An 18,915-nucleotide genomic window follows, 5' to 3' on the forward strand; every position below is an offset into this window, starting at 1 on the left:
GCAAACTAAACCAATTTCGTTCTTTCGCTAGAATTGTTTTGCCATTTTCACGCAAAATATGAATCTTCCGAAATGCTGGGTTTTGTTCTTGTGTCTCTTTGGTGGTTATGTTTCAATTTCGTTTACTTATATATGAGAGCGTGCACGAGTGTGTGTGTGTGTGTGTGTGTGTGTGTGTGTGTGTGTGTGTGTGTGAGATTTATATGTGTGTGTATGTGTGAGTGTTTGTGTGTGTGTTTGTGTGTGTGTGTGTTTGTGTGTGTGTGTGTGTTGTGTGTGTGTGTGTGTGTATGTGTGTGTGTGTGTGTGTATGTGCGTTTGTGTGTTATATGCATGCGCGCGTGCGTGCATGTGTGTGTGTGTGTGTGTGGGTGCGTTTCAGTGCGCCAACTTGGTGTGTTTCCCTAACTCTAAGCAAAGATTAAGATTTCAAGTTAATATTGTATTGGAAAAAAAATCATTACTAGAAAGTGACTAATAAAAAAATTAAAAAAACAAGTCGCTTAAGGCGAAATAACAACATTTAGTCAAACTGTCGAACTCACAGAATAAAACTGAACGCACTGCATTTTTTCACCAAGACCGCATACTCGTAGTTTCGTCAGTCCACCGCTCGTGGCAAAGGCAGTGAAATCGACAAGCCAGAATAGTGCGGTAGTGGTCGCGCTGAGCAGGATAACACGCTTTTCTGTATCTCTATTCTTTTTAGCTTACTGAGTTTGTTTTTAATCCAAACATATCATATCTATATGTTTTTGGAATCAGGGACCGACAAGGAATAAGATGAAATTGTTTCTAAATCGATTTCGGACAATTAATTTTAATCATTATTTTTATATTTTTAATTTTCAGAGCTTGTTTGTAATACAAATATAACATATGTGTTTGTCATCATTTTCACGAGTTTTCATTCACAAGCACCTGGGAAATAAATCTCATGTTCCCCGGGGAATAATTCCCCGGTTACCATAGTTGCAGGAAGCCCTATTACATGGATAATCAAAAGCAAACCCAATAGAAACGCTCGAGGATTCTTCGGCTCTTTTCATTGGCGTTTCCCCAGACCTAAACAGACGACAAGACACTGCTTTGCAAAGTTCCAAAAACCAACTTGCAAACTGGCAAAAGTAAACAAAAAAACAAAACTACTTCAATAAATTCGTCACAAACAAATGAAACCTACCGATATGTTATGTCTTCTTACAAAGTCATGGAGTGCGTGTATCTGTGTTTCGATACACAGACGTTCGGAGAAACACGAACGTCAAGTTCAAGTAAAACGACACCTGACACACACATTTTGACCCGTGCACAAGACGTTGTATCGATAAACGAAGCACAAGTAAGAAACAATAATAAAAGTAAAGAAAATAGCAACACGATATGCAAACATCTAACAAAGCCGAGCAAGCAGAATGACTACAGGTCTAATGAAAAACAAAGAGGTACCGAGTCGGGTACCGGTAGCTCAGTTGGTAGAGCACTGGACTTGTGATCGAAAGGTCGCAGGTTCGAATTCGGGCCGGGACGGACACGGGTCAACTTTATGTGCAGACCCAGAGACGGAAGCCATGTCCCACCCCCGTGTCATCACAATGGCACGTAAAAGACCTTGGTCATTCTGCCATAAGTGCAGGTGGCTGAATACACCTAAACACGCAGACACCTGGGTAGCGCGACTCCGTTGCTGCTAGCTTTCCACTGGGAGGAAGCGACCCGAATTTCCCAGCGATGGGACAATAAAGTAATGAGAAATGAGAAATGAGAAACAAGATCGCGATTCTTTCCTTCGCTGCACGACGCAAATCTTCTGTGACCTTTGACCAAACGTAGCTTCCACATTCGATCACCGTGCTCAGCTTAATATTTACAACAGAAAGCCGAGGGGGTGGAATACCGAGATGAACCTACAGAACTGTGCATCCTCAAACCTGACATATTCATCCCAACTCATTTAATGAACTCAAAAACACAGAAAGTTGCTTTCACACGCCATCTTTGATTGCCAGTGGTTATCAAACCGGGACCCGTGTGGTTATCAGCACGGGACCCGTGTTTCAAAGCATGGCTCCCTGGGTTGATTGTGCACTTGTTTTCTCACTACCAAAATGATGACAAAAACGATGTTTGATGGTTTGTTGACAGACCAGCTTTTTTGTCGGTCCTCGGGGGGCATATCGACTTTTGTTTCATATTTATTGACCGCGGCCTTCGGCCTTGGTCAATAAATATGAAACAAAAGACGATATGCTCCCCCTCGGACAGACAAAAAAGCTGGTCTGTCAACAACCCATCAAACATCTTATAATGTTTTTGGAATCAGAAAATGACGAAAAATAAGATGAAATTGTTTTTGGATCGTTTTAAAAAAAAAATGTATGACAAGTTTCCGATTTTTTATGACCAAATTCATGAATTATTTTCTAAGCCACCAACCTGAAATGCTATACCAAAGTCCGGCCTTTGTCGAAGATTGCTTTGCCAAAATTTCAATCAATTTGATTGAAAAATGAGGGTGTGACAGTGCCGCCTCAACTTTTACAAAAAGCCAGATATGACGTCATCAAAGGTATTTATCGAAAAAATAAAAAAGTCCGGTGATATCATTCCCAGGAACTCTCATGTCAAATTTCATAAAGATCGGTCCAGTAGTTTAGTCTGAATCGCTCTACACACACACACACACACAGACACACACAGACACACACACACACACACACACACACACACACACACACGCACATACACCACGACCCTCGTCTCGATTCCCCCTCTATGTTAAAACATTTAGTCAAAACTTGACTAAATGTAAAAAAAGAAAAAAACCTCTGGCCATCTTGATGTCGCCTTAATGAGCTGTGCTGTCTAAAAAAAAAATAAAGGTATTGTCTTATTATTATCTGTACGTCAGTCTACTACAAAAACCGTTAGGTCAATGAACTTCTGAATGTTTGGATTTGTCTGTTATCAAACGTTCCATAAATCAACCTTTTCTTGTTTTGATTGTTATTCTAAAAAGAGCCAGATCCGATTCTTTCCTTTTCTTTTTTTTTTAATTTCGCTCACAATGTTTTCTCCGTTGAAGTATGCACGAAAGTGGTATTAGGGTGGTGCAAAGGGGACCTAAGGGACCTATTGTTTACCCAGACAAAACTACAATCTTCGTGACAATCAGAAATGCCAGGCAACTGTCATCATTTATCATCAAATGGGTCTTCGGGGTCGTATATGCACAAACCAAGCGCTCTTACGATATATACAGACAATTTAGCCTTTTGTGTTTTCCGTCGTTTTTGATGGCTCACAAGAGGGCAATGCAGTATTGCTATTCTCTTGGACACTTGGAGTAATTTAGGGTTTGTGATTGAATAGTCTCACGTCGCTCTGTTTCAGCCATCGGGCTCTATTTATACAGAAGTGTAACGTACGTTAGGGATATATCAACAAACTAAACGTGGTTCCAGTTCCATTATGATTTCTTGAACAAGTACAAAGCTGCCTGTCCTCGCCGGCATTAGGCGTAGTTCGTCAAAATGCTTGACCCTCTTGTCACGCTGAAAACTTAATAGCGCGTAATATCAGCGCGAGTGCTGACAGTCACGTGATTGTTATGACCGACGTTTAGAGTAGATTAAGATTGGACCTACCCCTTGTAAAATTGATACATCTTTTTTAAAAGTGAACTTTTCTGTAAGTTCAAGAATTGTTGAGGCGTAGTGTGCTTATTTCCAAGAATACGACTGAAACTTTAGTATGGGTATCAGACTTTTCCACATTACCACTTCTGATGGCGTTTCTTAGATTCAAATGTGGATGTGTAAACAAATCGACAATCAAATAATCACGTCCACTCGAAGAAGAGTGATAGAGTAACAATATAAACTTCGCCAAAAAAATATTGCAACACATTTTGCACCCAAATTAAAGCATGAAATGCACTTTATTATCTGGATAACCTTTCGGATTAAAGATTCCTTTTACAGGCATCACGTGACCACCGCTCAAATAAGGGTTACCTCAAAATCGACCGGACAAAAACGGAAGGGACCAATTAAACATCTACAAAAAATCACAATCGGCAAAACTTTGCCACTTTTACATACGAGAAGAAAGTCAAATCTATTATCTACCCAAAACATGTTGTTGTGTTGAGCTAGCTTGCGTATTTCGTGTGCTATGCTATTCCTTCTGATGCAGGTGTCGATCGCATGAGCGGTCAAAAACGGGAGTTGTGCGTCGATTTTGAGGGATATCATGACAAAAAGCGCTGTGTTTCAGCAATGACTGAGTGGATTGCTTGAAACTTTCAGAATGTTTAGCCAAAATACCATAGGTATTTTGAGTCCAATTTTGGATTGTTACAGGTATTTGTTCAGATGTTACGCAATGTTCCAGAAAACGTTTTTAATCTGAATTGGCTTAAACGTGAGTGACATTTGTTCACCAACCATTCAGCCATACTGCGATTTCGGGGGATGCAAAATGCGTATTTTCGTGTTTCTGTAACCCACAGAACTCTCATATGGATCAATCAATCAATCAATGAGTCTTATATCGCGCATATTCCGTGGGTACAGTTCTAGGCGCTCTGCAGTGATGCCGTGTGAGATGAAATTTTATACGGCCAGTAGATTGCAGCCATTTCGGCGCATATTTACCTTTCACGGCCTATTATTCCAAGTCACACGGGTATAGGTAGACAATTATTAACTGTGCCTAAGCAATTTTGCCAGGAAAGACCCTTTTGTCAATCGTGGGATCTTTAACGTGCACACCCAATGTAGTGTACACGGGGGGAGGTTCGGACACCGAAGAGAGTCTGCACACAAAGTTGACTCTGTGAAATAAATTTCCGCCGAACCTGGGATCGAACTCACGCTGACAGCGGCCAACTGAATACAAATCCAGCGCGCTACCAACTGAGCTATATCCCCGCTATATATGGATGGCGCCTGGTGGTCAGGACGTCGGTCGTCCATGTGGAAGGTTCGGTTTCCGAACCCCGGCTGTGTGCGCCTAGTGGTATTAGGGTGGAGGTTGTTGCGATCTCCCAGGTCAAATCGACCTCGAATTCGGCTTTGAGTGTGACTTTCAGTTCTATCTCTTAGATGTTCTGCTTCCGCGTGACAAAAAATACGTTAATACGTTGAAATAAAAATCGACATGATCAAAAGACCTTTCTAAGGGATGTTTCATTTGCGACCTCTTTATACTGGACTTTATAGCCATTTCCCTTGGGGTCTTTGACAGAAGAAAACAAGTCGCGTAAGGCAAAATTACTACATTTAATCAAGCTGTCAAACTCACAGAATGAAACTGAACGCACTGCATCGTTTCACCAAGACCGCATATTCGTAGTTTCGTCAGTCCACCACTCGTGGCAAAGGCAGTGAAATCGACAAGCGAGAATAGTGCGGTAGTGGTCGCGCTGAGCGGGATAGCACGCTTTTCTGTAGGCCTACCTCTCTTCGTTTTAACTTTCTGAGCGTGTTTTTAATCCGAACATATCAAATCTATATGTTTTTGGAATCAGGAACCGACAAGGAATAAGATGAAATTGTTTTTAAATCGATTTCGGACATTTTATTTTAATCATAATTTTTATATTTTTAATTTTCAGAGCTTGTTTTTAATCCGAATATAACTTATTTATATTTTTTTGGAATCCGAAAATGATGAAGAATAAGATGAACGTAATTTTGGATCGTTTTGAAAAAAATAATTTTAATCACAATTTTCAGATTTTTAATGACCAAAGCCATTAATTAATTTTTAAACCTCCAAGCCGAAATGCAATACCAAAGTCCGGCCTTCGTCGAAGATTGCTTGGCCAAAATGTCAATCAATTTTATTGAAAAATGAGGGTGTGACAGTGCCGCCTCAACTTTTACAAAAAGCCGAATATGACGTCATCAAAGACATTAATCCAAAAAATGAAAAAAAACGTCTGGGGATATCATACCCAGGAACTCTCATGTAAAATTTCATAAAGATCGGTCAAGTAGTTTAGTCTGAATCGCTCTACACACACACACACACACACACACACAGACACACACACACACACACACACACACACACACACATACACCACGACCCTCGTCTCGATTCCCCCTCTATGTTAAAACATCTAGTCAAAACTTGACTAAATGTAAAAAGAGTCCTTCAAGGCCTTTGCGGTTGTGTGTTAATATGGAGGTTAAAGAAGGGCCTGTCGTATCCCATTTGTGTCTTGGACCTACTGCCAAGCGAAACGCGGAACAACAGAAGAAAACTTGCTGTACGCCTGAGCGTTCGGGAAACCCTTGACATGGGACGTTACTTGCATGAATTGCAGTCACTTCCGTTCTGTTAGTTGCGTGGGATAAAAGTGGCCGTAAAAAGTGTGTCCGGCCTGACAACTGTCCTTTATCTTTATCCTTGTTATTTTAACCAAAACTTGTTTGTCGGCTTTATTGGGATATACGTATGAGTGAAACAAGATACCTGTATCTCACTTAAAATGCAATCAACGGTTATACCCAGAATTCTTTCTTAACTATGTTTTGTAAAGGAACGTAGATAAGGACATTATATATAATAATAATATATATGTATACTAGATGATTACCCGCTTCGCCGGGTACCGGCTTCGCCGGGATGATCGCGAGACGGAGTATGAATACCCGGCTTCGCCGGGAAGAAGTAGAGCCGCCGGGTACCCGCGATTGACGCCACACGAAGGAAGGGAGATAAACGCGCAAAACACTGGAGAAGATAAGGAAGAGTAATACCCGGCTTCGCCGGGATGAAAGCGTTGTGGACAGTGACCTTCTAAAAATAGTAACGGGAATATGGATTGAGCGTTGTGGACAGTGACCTTCTAAAAATAGTAACGGGAATATGAATTGACGCCACACGAAGGAAGGGAGATAAACGCAAAACACTGGAGAAGATAAGGAAGAGTTACTGGGAATGGATCTGGGAAGATGAACAGAAAAACCAAAATCGGTTCAGCGCTGCGCGCTGAGAGCACGTGTTGAAAATTCTCATCGACCAGGTTGTGTCCGGGGTCTACCTGAATATGCCCACCAAATTTGAAGCAGATCCATCGAGAACTTTGGCCGTGCATCGCGAACACACACACACACACACACACACACACACACACACACACAGACAGACACAAGTCGTATATATATATAGTGAACTAGAGGAATACCCGGCTTCGCCGGGGTGAATCGCGAGACAGAGACAGCCAGCGTGGCGGTTCACCACAATCACCTTTGAAGGCGAAGTCCTGTCAAACGGGATTGAGAATTTTAGAGCTTATTTCTAAGCCCTATATTATCTGTTATGGCTTCTCAAATGCCAGAACATACAGACAGACAAAAGTCGCCAGACCCCATCACAAACAGAACTCTACAATCCACAGGTGTTGCCTCCACACACACACACACACACACACACACACACACACACACACACACACACACACACACACATAGACACAGACACAGAAGCCGTATATATCTATCTATATCTATAAATATATAGAGATAGATGACAGTGGATTTTTCGCGTGGCTATAAATTGATTCGACCTTTTCACTTTTACAGTAAGGACAACTTACGGGTACATGCAAGGAAAGCCCACAACTTCTAAGGCGAACAACTCTGCAGAGTCTGCTGTGAAGGGCGACGGTAGTCTCCCTGTCACACTCGACCCCCCTTTGAATGAACTTAGGTCACTCCCAGGTGGAATGGGAACAGCACGAAAATGATTCAGTGGCCTGAACATTTCATGTCGAGTCCCATCGCTGTCGACGACGCCAAATGTAACCGAGTGCCTAAACACCACAATCACCTTTGAAGGCGAAGTCCACTCAAACGGGATTGAGATTAACTGTTATGGCTTCTCGTTAAAATTAATATTAAAAGTCCTACGGTTTTGAGCCATTAAGGACTTGAGTGTTTGTCCGCTTTCAAAAAGAGGAAAGAAAGAAACAAAAAATAAGGAGAGGAGGGCAGGGGGTGGGGTTGAGTTGATAATGCTCTGTGGAATTTGTTAAAATGAAAAGTAGTTAAGATGTTTCTTGGTAAGAATTATAAGTCTGTATTCTATATCTTGAATAACGGGCTTGTAATATTATTTTTATTTTATTTCAAATCGAGTTAAAAAGTGGAACCTTTCAGGATCACCAATAAAACCAAATAGATGAGCAAGTAAGAGGAACACGAACAATAAATCTCAAAACTTTTTACAAATAAAAGGATTAAGATGTAAACCACGAAGGCCGTGGTAATAAAAACAATATGTACAGTTTGGCGACTAATGGGCCTTGGGTGAGGATATGTTGTCTAGAAGGTAGTCGCTGGAATCAGGAGGGATGGCGGGAGCCACTCGACCTCAAACTGAAACACGCTGATGTGATAATCTGGGCTTAGTTATACCCACAGCCCCATGTCCGAGTCCCTGACCAGTCGGCACAGCAGCAAGCTGTGTGACCAGCCTAGAGAACTGCTACTGCGCAGATAATCCTGGGGACTCAGACCATGGAGCTGCATATGGTCATATAAGGTTTTAAAGGTAATTCTATTTGTAGCGCATGGAGCGAAAATGTGTTGAAATGAATAGGGTTCTCCACAATGGCAGGACTTGTTAAAGATATGGAAGCGGCAGCCGCCGGCACGGAGGCGTCTGAAGATAGTGAGGAGGTTTGTTGGGAGATCGGGGTGTAGATCGTTCATATCAATGGGTTGATAGGACAGAGATGTTACGTACTGACTTCGAATGAGTTTACGGATTTTACTGTAGAACTCGGTTACTGAGTAGCCGATGTTAGTGTTAGCTGGGCTAGATTCTGCCGCTTCTTTGGCAGCGACATCCGCCAGTTCATTTCCCCGGACCCCTACGTGAGAGGGGACCCAGAGAAATGATACGGATGTGCCGGATGAGATTAACTGGTGACATATAAAGAGGATTTCTCTTTGTAGCTCTGCCCGATTTGATGTGTTTCGATGCAGAGCTTGTAATGAAGAGCGCGAGTCAGAGCAGAAAACTACCGCACGCGGTGTGACTGGGAGGTCATTTATAAAAGTGCATGCCATGAGCAAGGCAAATAGCTCGGCTGAGAATATGGAGATGTCTTTATTAAGAGTATATTTCCTTGAGATTTTGAGATCTGGGATCACAAAGGCGCAGCCAACGCTGCCGTCTGCAAATTTGGATCCGTCAGTAAAGACTTTTAAATGCTCCGAGAATTTGTAGTTTAGGGTTTCTTTTGTAACAGTAGCTAGGTAGACGGGGTTATCTTTTTTGGTAGTATTATCTTCACTGTCGTATATGATAGTAGGGGTTTCCTCAAGCCAAGGCGGGTAGGAGGGCGGGGGGACCCTGGCCAGCTCACTGACCTTCACCCCACTATCGGCTAGAATGCGGTTTACTGTGTCGGATAAGGGTAGCGTTTTGGCCAAGAGTTGAGTGCTATGTTTGGTGTTGGCCTCATAATTTTGGTGCTGAGGAAAAAAGTCAGTCAGGACCTCGCAGGCAGAGTTCTCTACCGCGTGGGCTCTGACAGCATACTGAGCTGAACGGAGTTTTATCTCATCCACAAGGGGCAGCCACCCACACTCGCTGTAGACTCGACTCTTACTCGCTTGTTGGGAGAGTCCCAGAGCTATTTTGAGCGCCCTGCACTCTATAATAGCCAGTTTTTTCATGAGCGCCGGGCGCGTCGCGAAATAAGCTTCGCACCCGTAAAGGAGGCGGGAGCGAATTAATGCCCGCACTACCTCTGTGACACACTTACGTCCTCTGGCCCAGGATTGGGACGCCAGGTAGCGTATGATATAAAGATCCTTGTTGGCCTTATTGATCAGATGTTCGATATGACTGGTCCAGTTAAGTCGGGTATCGATGATAACGCCGAGGAACTTAACTTCTGAGCTCGGTTTGATAATATCACAACCTATCTTTATACTGCAGTTCCTGTACAGTTGTCTACGGGAGACAACAAGAAAGACTGTTTTATTTGAGGCTAGTTGGAAGCCGTTGGTGTACATATATTGACAGAGGTTGTCGATTTTAATTTGGTAAGAAGATAAGTCAACAGTGTTGGTAACTCTGTTATGGCGTGGTCTATTAGTGTCTATTAAGGCGAGGTCGTCCGCATACAGAAGTACACTGGCACCGTCAACCTTAACAGAAGTAATGTCATAGAGCATGATGCTGAATAAGTTTGGCGCGATGATACTGCCCTGGGGAACCCCCATGTCCAGCGCATGGGTTTCGGACACCGAAGAGCCCACTCGGACAGACATCTTGCGATTGCTGATGAAGTTTTTGATGAATTGGTACATGTGGCCAGAGACACCGATTCTGCCGAGTTTTAGGAGTAGACGAGCATGCCAGACGCTGTCGTACGCAGATTTAATATCAAAGAAGGTTCCAAGAAGAGAATTATTACTATGTGCCAAGGTCTTTTTGATTTTTTCAGTGACGTGCACAATGTGGTCCGCACACGAACGACCTTGCCTAAAACCTGCCTGGCATGTAGGAATGATATTGTGTTTATTGAGGTGGAACTCCAGCCTCTGGTTCACCACACGCTCAAAGATCTTGCTGAGGTGGGGGGTTAGTGATATGGGGCGGTAACTGCCAGGTAGATTGCCCGGTTTTCCGCTCTTCAGTACTGCTACTACTTGTGAGTCTGACCACGCTGCGGGGATAGTATCCTTTAACCAGCATAGGTTGAAAAACTGAGTGAGCAACTTAACAAAGTTAGGTGGTAGATGTTTTATCATGTGATATGATATTGGGTCTAAACCTGTGGATTTTTTTGGGTCTTTCACAGAAGAGATGGCGTTTTGGACTTCTTTTGCCTTAAACATGCAGTTTATAGGCAACTGGTTGTCATCTGGGGGGTATGTGAAACCCTTCTCCTGATCTAACCTATAATTGAGTCGTTCAGTATCTAGGGATTTTGATTGACTATTTTTGGCAAAGGTATCTGCTAATAGGTTTGCCTTTTCAGAGTCAGTTGTGGTCATTTTATCACCCGATAGTAGTGGCTTTTCTTTAGTTCTGTATCTACATTTAAATCTGCGGATTTTCTTCCAGATTTTGCCACAGTCTTTATAATCTCTAATTTCTTTGTGGACAAAATTTTCCCAGTTTTGAAGTTTAGCCTCAGCGGTGATCTGGTTAAATTGTATTTCAGCTGACTTCATATTCGTGAAGTTAGCGTCTGAGCAGTGCCTGAGATATGTCCTAATGTGATATCGCTTGTTTGCCAAGGCTTCATCACAGTCTGCATTCCACCACTCATTCCTTTTGGCCTTACAGTTAGGATTTACTGATTTAAGCGGAATGTGATTATTGGCAGCAGTGAGTATACATTGACGTATGTTATTGTAAGAGGCTTCGATGTCATCCGTAAGGAGAGTTTCCTCCCTGACACCCTCGAGCTCCGCACGGAAGCTGTCCCAATTTGCCTGTTTGTAATTGTACTTTTTTCTGACCTCCGAGTTATTGCGATTAGGGGCGAAGTGGCGGAAGGTAAGAACAATGGGTAAGTGATCGGAGCCGAGGGCGTCCGGGAAAACGTTCCAGTCGATGTCAGTGACTATGGCATTTGAGCAAAGGGAGAGATCGATTGCTGACGGGGAATGGTCAGCTCTGTCTGGAAGTCTGGTTGCCGAGCCATCGTTTAGTATACAAAAGTCAGTTTCCAAAATGACGTCAGCAAGGTTGCTATTGGCATGTTTGTATCTAGGGTTAGCAGAGTCCCACAGAGGGTGGTGATTATTAAAATCACCCATCACGCACCAGTGTGCCCTGCTATGATCCAGGGATTTTAGCCAGTCGGTAGTTCCTTTTTTATTACACCCGTGGGGGTAATATATGTTAACTATGTTGAGGTTTTTGGATCCTTTTATTTCGATTTCAACAGCACATGTACTGAGATTTTCTGAACTAGGGATGAGAGGTGCAAAGGGTTTGTAATTTAAGGAAGACTTTAGATAAATAGCTGTTTGAATGAGTTGCCCTGAGCCCTTTTGCTCTACTATGGGAGGGAAGTCAAAACCATCTATAGAAGGCAGTAGGGAGCGTTTTCTCTTGACTGACTGGATAACTAAGATGTCAGCAGAGTGATTTGATATATAATTATATAGCTGAGAGAAGTTAGAGTTGATAGAGCGACAGTTCCACTGTAATATGATAAATCCGTGACCGCTTTCACCTTGTTCAGCCATTTTAACACGCACAAAGAAGGTAAGTTAAAGGGCAGATTTAAAATAGGTTAAAAAGTGGTTTTAACAGCTTTCATATCCGTCACGGACAACTGCTTGGCACCAGCAAGGGCGCCCAGCGCCAGAGTGGCGCCGCCCGGAATGAAGCGTTCAACCTTGGTGTTGGAGAGTTGTGTGTATGTAGCTGAGAGGGAGTCGATCAGGTCGAGAGGACTCTGCATCTGTCTGGCCTTAACCATGAAGCCGAGGCACTGCTCGATGAAACCTTGAAGGCCTCTTTGTTGTTCATTTAAATTTGCATATTGCTCTCCTGTTTTTAGCTTATCTAGTGCAGCGTCGGCTAGCTCATGCTCTGCCTTCTCCTGCTCCTCCCTCATCTGCTGCTTTATTTCCTGTTCAGTTTTAAGTTTGTATTCTCTGAATCTCTGGGCCAATCCCTCCTCCATTCTCCCCATCAACCTCTCGAAGAGCTGCTCTTCTTTCGAGTCCTCCTTCCTGTTCTGGGCTTTGCGTAGGAGGGAGGCCTTTAACCCGGGGGTCCCATGAAGCGGCGCCTCTGCCCGAGCCGTCTGAGACTTACAGGGCGCCTGGGGGCCAGGATTTGGATTTTGCGAAGTTGTTTGGTGCTTCGCGGTTGCAGCAGAACTGTGCGCATGAACTTGAAGGAGTGTATTGTCATGTTCGGTCATTTTGTTTTTGATTTCTTGTATTTTATTTACTTGCCCACCCAGGGGGGGTCTCTGGACAGCCAAAGAGTACCCGGACCGGGGGGTTGAGGTCCGCCGGATCGGTTGCGGAGGGGGACGCCAGAAGGAGTCCCTCATTTCCGCTGGGGCAGTCGCTGTTTTATTTTGTTGTTTGGCGAGCTCGCGCCGCGCCCGATCCAGGGCCTCAGAATATGGTATGTATGCTGCCGACCTGATCTTATTGGCCTGCAGCCTCAGTCTCATTTCCGGGCATCCAAGATAAGCGGCGGAATGCTCGCCCTTGCAGTTTACGCAATGTTTGGCCTTGGTGCACGTCGCTCCGTCGTGGCCCTTGGAGCCACATCGGGGGCAGATCTGCACTTTTGATTTGCATTGTTGTTTTAGGTGCGATAGTCTCTGGCACTTCGTACAGCGCCGCACTGGAGGAGTGTAGGGTTCGACGCCGTACACCTCACTCTCCAGAACGACGCTGTCTGGAAGAATTGCCGTTGTAAACGTGACACGGACCGCCTGAGACGGTTTCCCATCCCTAAGGAGAAGACGGCGAAAAGATCGAACCGAGGAGGGGCCCTTTTCTACAAGACTCCCATCCTCCATCCGGACGCGCACGCCCACTGCCATCTCAGACAGGTCTGTTCCTGAATGTATTGTGGGTATGCGTTTAATGACACCTTCGGTTGTTACCTCCGGACGGTGGCATTTCACTTTGATGCCGCCGATCGAGTCCAGCCTCAATAGCTTGTTTTGTTGTGATGCTGAGGAGCACCCTACCAGGACGCTCCCAGCTGCCAGCATGCGTATTTCTTTGACCTCGCCGATGGCAAGGTCAAAAGTTTTTTTCCTCCTGAGGCCGAGTCCCTGCAATGTTGCAGGGCCCTCCTTCAGGTCCTGCACCACCACGGGGAACTCTAAGAAGGAGGGAGGAGGTTGCTTGGGTTGGTAAAGAAGTTTTCTTCGGGGTCTTTGTTTTGTGTGTGTGTGTGTATTGGCAGGTGGTAGTGGCTGTTGAGTTGTCTGGTTTTCTTGTGATTCAGTTAGGGGTTGGGAGGTGTCGACCCCCCGGGCAGATGTTGCATGGGAAATACCTGTGTTTCCCTGAAGAGGGGGACCCTCGCAGAGGACCTTTTGCTTCTTTTTCTTTTTGGGCTTCTTACGATTGACTTCGGTGAAGTCTTCCTCAAAATTATCAGTAATCTGAGAGCGTGGGGGGCTATCCCGGAAGAGAAGAGATTCCGGAGAGCTCTGCCCCCCCTCAGGGTCGTCCTCCCGCAATCTCTTTCTCTTGAAAGGAGAAGATATGCTGGTTTTCTCATTGGTGATTGCTTTATTAAGCTGTTTGGATTTTGGGGACTGACCAGTCCGGCTGGCCCGGTCAGTCTCATTCAGTGATTCCATGGGAATATCTGGGGCGCGGTCAGAACCGCTTGCTGTTTGGTCCATATTAAGGGACCAATCTTGCTCCCTCAGAGCAGTGGTGTCCGTTGGAAGGTAGTTATCTACCCAGATGAACGTTTCCCGCCTATCAGCAAAGGTGGTGTTTGGCAGTTTGTGTTTAGCAACTTGGCTCATCACTTACAAGGTACGGTACGGTCACCAAGAAAAAACAAGCCAAACAGCTCAGGGTTAAAAAGGCAGGATAAAAGCAGGGTAACAAAAGCGTCCCTAGACAAAGAGTGAGCTGAAGCTCACCCCTCTAGCGACTTTCACTTCTCTCCCGAGAAACACGAGGACTCCAATGCCGCTAGACCACATCACAAACAGAACTCTACAATCCACAGGTGTTGCCCACACCCACACACAAACACACACACACACACAGAGAAGCCGTATATATATATGTATATCTATATCTATAAATATATAGAGATAGATGACAGTGTATTTTTCGCGTGGCTATAAATTGATTCGACCTTTTCACTTTTACAGTAAGGACAACTTACGGGTGCAATCGTGACATTCTAAAAATAGTAACGTAGTAACGGGAATATGGATTGACGCCGCACGGAGGAAGGCAGACAAACGCGGCTGAAAACACTGGAGAAGATAAGGAAGAGTTACTGGTAGTGGATCCAGACAAAAAACAAAAAACAAAAAACAAAATCGGTTCAGCGCTGCGCGCTGAGAGCACGTGTTGAAATATCTCATCGATGAGGTTGTGTCCGGGGTGTAGCTGAATACGGTGTCCAAATTTGAAAAAGATCCACCGAGAACTTTGGCCGTGCATCGCGAACAGACAGACAGACAGACAGACAGACAGACAGACACTTTTAGAAGCTTTTCTTTTTCTTTTGTTATTTGTTTCTTGACTCGCATTTATTAACTATTTATCTTTGAATAAATCTCAATTGAAGACTTCCGTTCATCGAAAATGATCACGCCAAGGCTCTTGCATATGATCAGAGTATCCTTCAACTTTGACATAGACTCGAACACCGCATTCAATTTTTTATATTTCTGATATATGTCTATGCAACATTCAACAATATGGCTGGTTCGAGTGCTGAGGGGGGTTTTGTTTTTATTCAGAATCAATTTTGCAAAATAACAAGGTGTCAATAACAAACGTCACTTGTGCCATAAAGTGTGTAATCTGCGGAAAAAAATGTATCAGCCACGTCAAGTTTTCATTATGCGTCGGAATGGAAGGTGATGTTATCCCGTGTATGAGACTGGGCGGATGTATATTGTGATTTGAAAGATCGTTTTTACAAGAAGTAACGTTTCTTTATATTCAGATTTTAGTGAAAGGCTAATAATAATATCCGGAACAATAGTGAACATAGACGAGAAGTTTCTTTGAGAGTATACGTAAGTATACGTAGACAGAATGTTCTTGGTACGTTTTACAAAGCGTGTGCAAAAGAGCAGAATACATACGTTGCACGCCAAAAACAGCAGTATTTGGCCTTCTACCGTCTGTGTGCAGGAATTGTCTATGGAAGCAGACGTAGCACGTTGTTGTCACTGATCAGGTTACGCGGCAGACATCAAGAATACCCTATGTGCCCTGTGTGCATATCGTCTGCAAGGGCTCAACCGTTTTTCCACAGAAAGAAGGGGAGAGAAAAATGTCGATCGAGTCTGAGTAGAAACGTTGAGCTCTGTTCGCTCCTCGCTTTCTCGCGAGGCAAATATAGTAATGAAATTATGGCTGTCTCCGTAGGGCGCCCATGTTTGATTTTGTGCGGGACTGTTATTGAAGGTTGACTTTTCTGCAGAAGTGTTACTGAAAGCTGTGACGGTGAAGGGCGGGTGAAGAATAGCGTCCCTTCTCCCTTTCGCTGGCGAGGGGGGAGATTAAAGGCACAGTAAGCCTCCCGTAAACCATCACAGAGCTCCCCGAGCGTCTACATACAGTACAAGCATACTTCCATTTAAACGCTCACCGAACGGGAACATTCTGGCTGCTTTCTGTCGAGCGTGAGAAATTTTCAAAGAATTTATTTTCGTGGACTTTGCCCTTTACAACAATGGCGCCTCGTTTTGGTGCTGGACGGCTGTTATGAATATCCCGGAAATCACGCCCGGACAGTAAGCCTCCCGTAAACCATCACAGATACTGTCAGGCTTTTACACACAGTACAAAAACCCTTCCATTTGAACGCTCACCAAACGGGAACATCCTAGGTGCCCTACGTAAAGGGCGAGCAATTTTTAAAGAATTAATTTTGCAGATTGTCTCGAACACTTTTTGGACCCATCCTGAACTCAGGTCAAAAATGAGTTACTTCCCTTAAACTGGCGATAGCCGTGGATCGATGATTATCAGAATGTTTTTGGACCGTGGTGCGTTTTTGCGCTAGACCTAACTTTTAAAATCTAAATAATAAATTGACAGCTTGTTACACAAACATTCTTTAATCATAAAAGAATTCTTTTTTCATCAAGACAAGATCAGTGCAATTCGAAGTTGTGAAAGTTTGAAAAAAGAAAAGCCCGGAAGCAGGGTCACGCAAGGGTCGTAGCAGACGACGGTTTATGCGGCACTGATATCGCCGTTCCTCTCAGTGACAGTGAAAAGCCATCGCTAGAGTTCTTGTGAACCACAGCCGTTTGTTTCGTGCATAAAAACGTGCTATTGTAGATAAGCTCACATCGAGTCGCATTCAAATGACTAACTGACGACTACATTGTGAAAAAGGGAAACTGGATCACACGGGTTCACGATGGCTCAGGGGTAAGATAAACCACGCAAAAATAAATTCTTTGAAAATTGTTCGCTCTTTACGGAGGGCACCTAGGATGTTCTCAATCGGTGAGTGTTTTAAATGAAAGGGTGTTTGTACTGTGTGTAAAAGCCTGACCGTATCTGTGATGGTTTACGGGAGGCTTACTGTGCCTTTAAACGTGAGCGAGTGACGTGAGAGATTAAGAACGTGTCCACGTTCGTCGCGAGATTCTCTGCCAAGACGTGATGTCACAAGGTCCAAACTAAAGAAAAGGAAGACTGACGTGCCCTTCGCGCCTTCATGCTTGAAGTGGAGCGTTCGACTTACTGAATCTGGAAATCCCCCACCCCCACCTCTCCCACTGCCACCTTTACTCTGCCTTCCCGATATGTCCTCTTGTTTTCTCCCCCTCCTCTCTGCTGAGGCTTGCATTTCAGGAGTGAAAACTATGGTGTCTTTTCTGAACCATTAGTTGGACCTCTTATGCCTTTATTTTATTGTTGTTGTTGTTGATTTTTCAAATATGGTCACCTTATTTTTTGATATTCCTACTATTAAATGTTTTCTTTTGTCGCAATTATTGACCGGAAATGAGCACAAGATCCTAGGATATTTTGATCTGAATGAAAACGTTTTATTTAAATGTTGCTGCAAAACCATCGAGACAGGTTTATAATGAAATTACAGACAATGATTTTTGATTTTGTGTGGAATCGAAAACGTAATCGAATTAGTAGAAATGGTGTTGTTGTTAAAAATGTTAAAAGAGGACGGTTTGGATATTCCTCGCGTTGACAATTATATGTCAGCCCTAAATTTAACCCGGAAAAGGAAGTTAAAAATCAAAACTTGACTAAATGTTATAAGGATCCCGCGTTCTGCAAAATGGTTGATGTCAGTGCGATGTTAACTGTGCGTACTGACATAATTAACAAAATGTGATAGGTTTTTATTTCTTCATTTTATTTGAATATAAGGCACACACAAAAAATAGTCTGTTTACGGTATCCCGACCGACCCTATTTTTTCGCGCGACCCTAGACTTTTTTGGGGGGCATTTGGGGAAAAAAAAAAAGTCTTTGTTTTTTGGCAAAATAACTTAAACATATGTTTTTTGGGGAAAAAAAATATAAAAAAAATAATTCCCGACCTATCGACCCTATTTTTTTTTTGCCTATGTTACCGTAAACAGACTATTTTTTTGTGTGGGCCTAAGATTCGTCTTGAAGTTTTCTTTTGATTGACAAAGGAGAGGAAGTTGAAGGGGGTGGAGGTATAGAAATAATGGAAGAAAAATTGCTTGAAAGCGAGCTTCCATCAAAACTGACCTTAAGCCAAGTGCAGATAACTTCTGCTCTCCGTCTACCTTCAAACGTCAGGGTAAGTGCAGCAGGATTCTCTAACTGCACCGTTTGATCGCTTTCACTTCTCAAACGCTCTTCTCCGTTCTTGTCCTTTCAACTGCAACCCCAATGGAAGCGTTTTGATACCAGGTCGGGTGCTCCCACTCCGAGCTTTCCGTTGCAATTTTGTTCCCCGCAAAGCTCTCCTTTTTGGCTCCCACATGTTCGGCCGACATGTTGGATGAAGTTAAAAGATGGAGTCTGTCAAACCCATCTCTCGTCACAGTTGTGCCTGGGAGCGACGTGGTGGAAACTTGCGAAAAGTATGTAGGATCTGAGTCGGGTTTGACCTGTTCAAATTTAGACAGTTTTGCACCGTTTAAAAGTGCCAGTGGGCGAGGTGGAAAACAAGCAAACGCTATGGACGGGGGAGCACGGTGGGGACTGGGGTAGAGGGAAGGGG

General features: G+C 43.8%; 1 protein-coding gene and 1 long non-coding RNA gene across 2 annotated transcripts in view; both read left to right on the plus strand.

Moving 5' to 3' along the window:
* Window positions 1-18,915, plus strand: part of LOC138965572 (histamine H1 receptor-like) — a 158,479-nt gene that overhangs the window by 74,736 nt on the left and 64,828 nt on the right. The window lies entirely within an intron of this gene.
* On the plus strand, window positions 1,421-2,120 carry LOC138964570 (uncharacterized). The gene is made up of 2 exons (XR_011455140.1): window positions 1,421-1,457; window positions 1,767-2,120. It is a non-coding gene; the product is annotated as an uncharacterized lncRNA (long non-coding RNA).

This window comes from Littorina saxatilis, linkage group LG4 (assembly GCF_037325665.1).
Source record: "Littorina saxatilis isolate snail1 linkage group LG4, US_GU_Lsax_2.0, whole genome shotgun sequence".
Taxonomy (NCBI): domain Eukaryota; kingdom Metazoa; phylum Mollusca; class Gastropoda; order Littorinimorpha; family Littorinidae; genus Littorina; species Littorina saxatilis.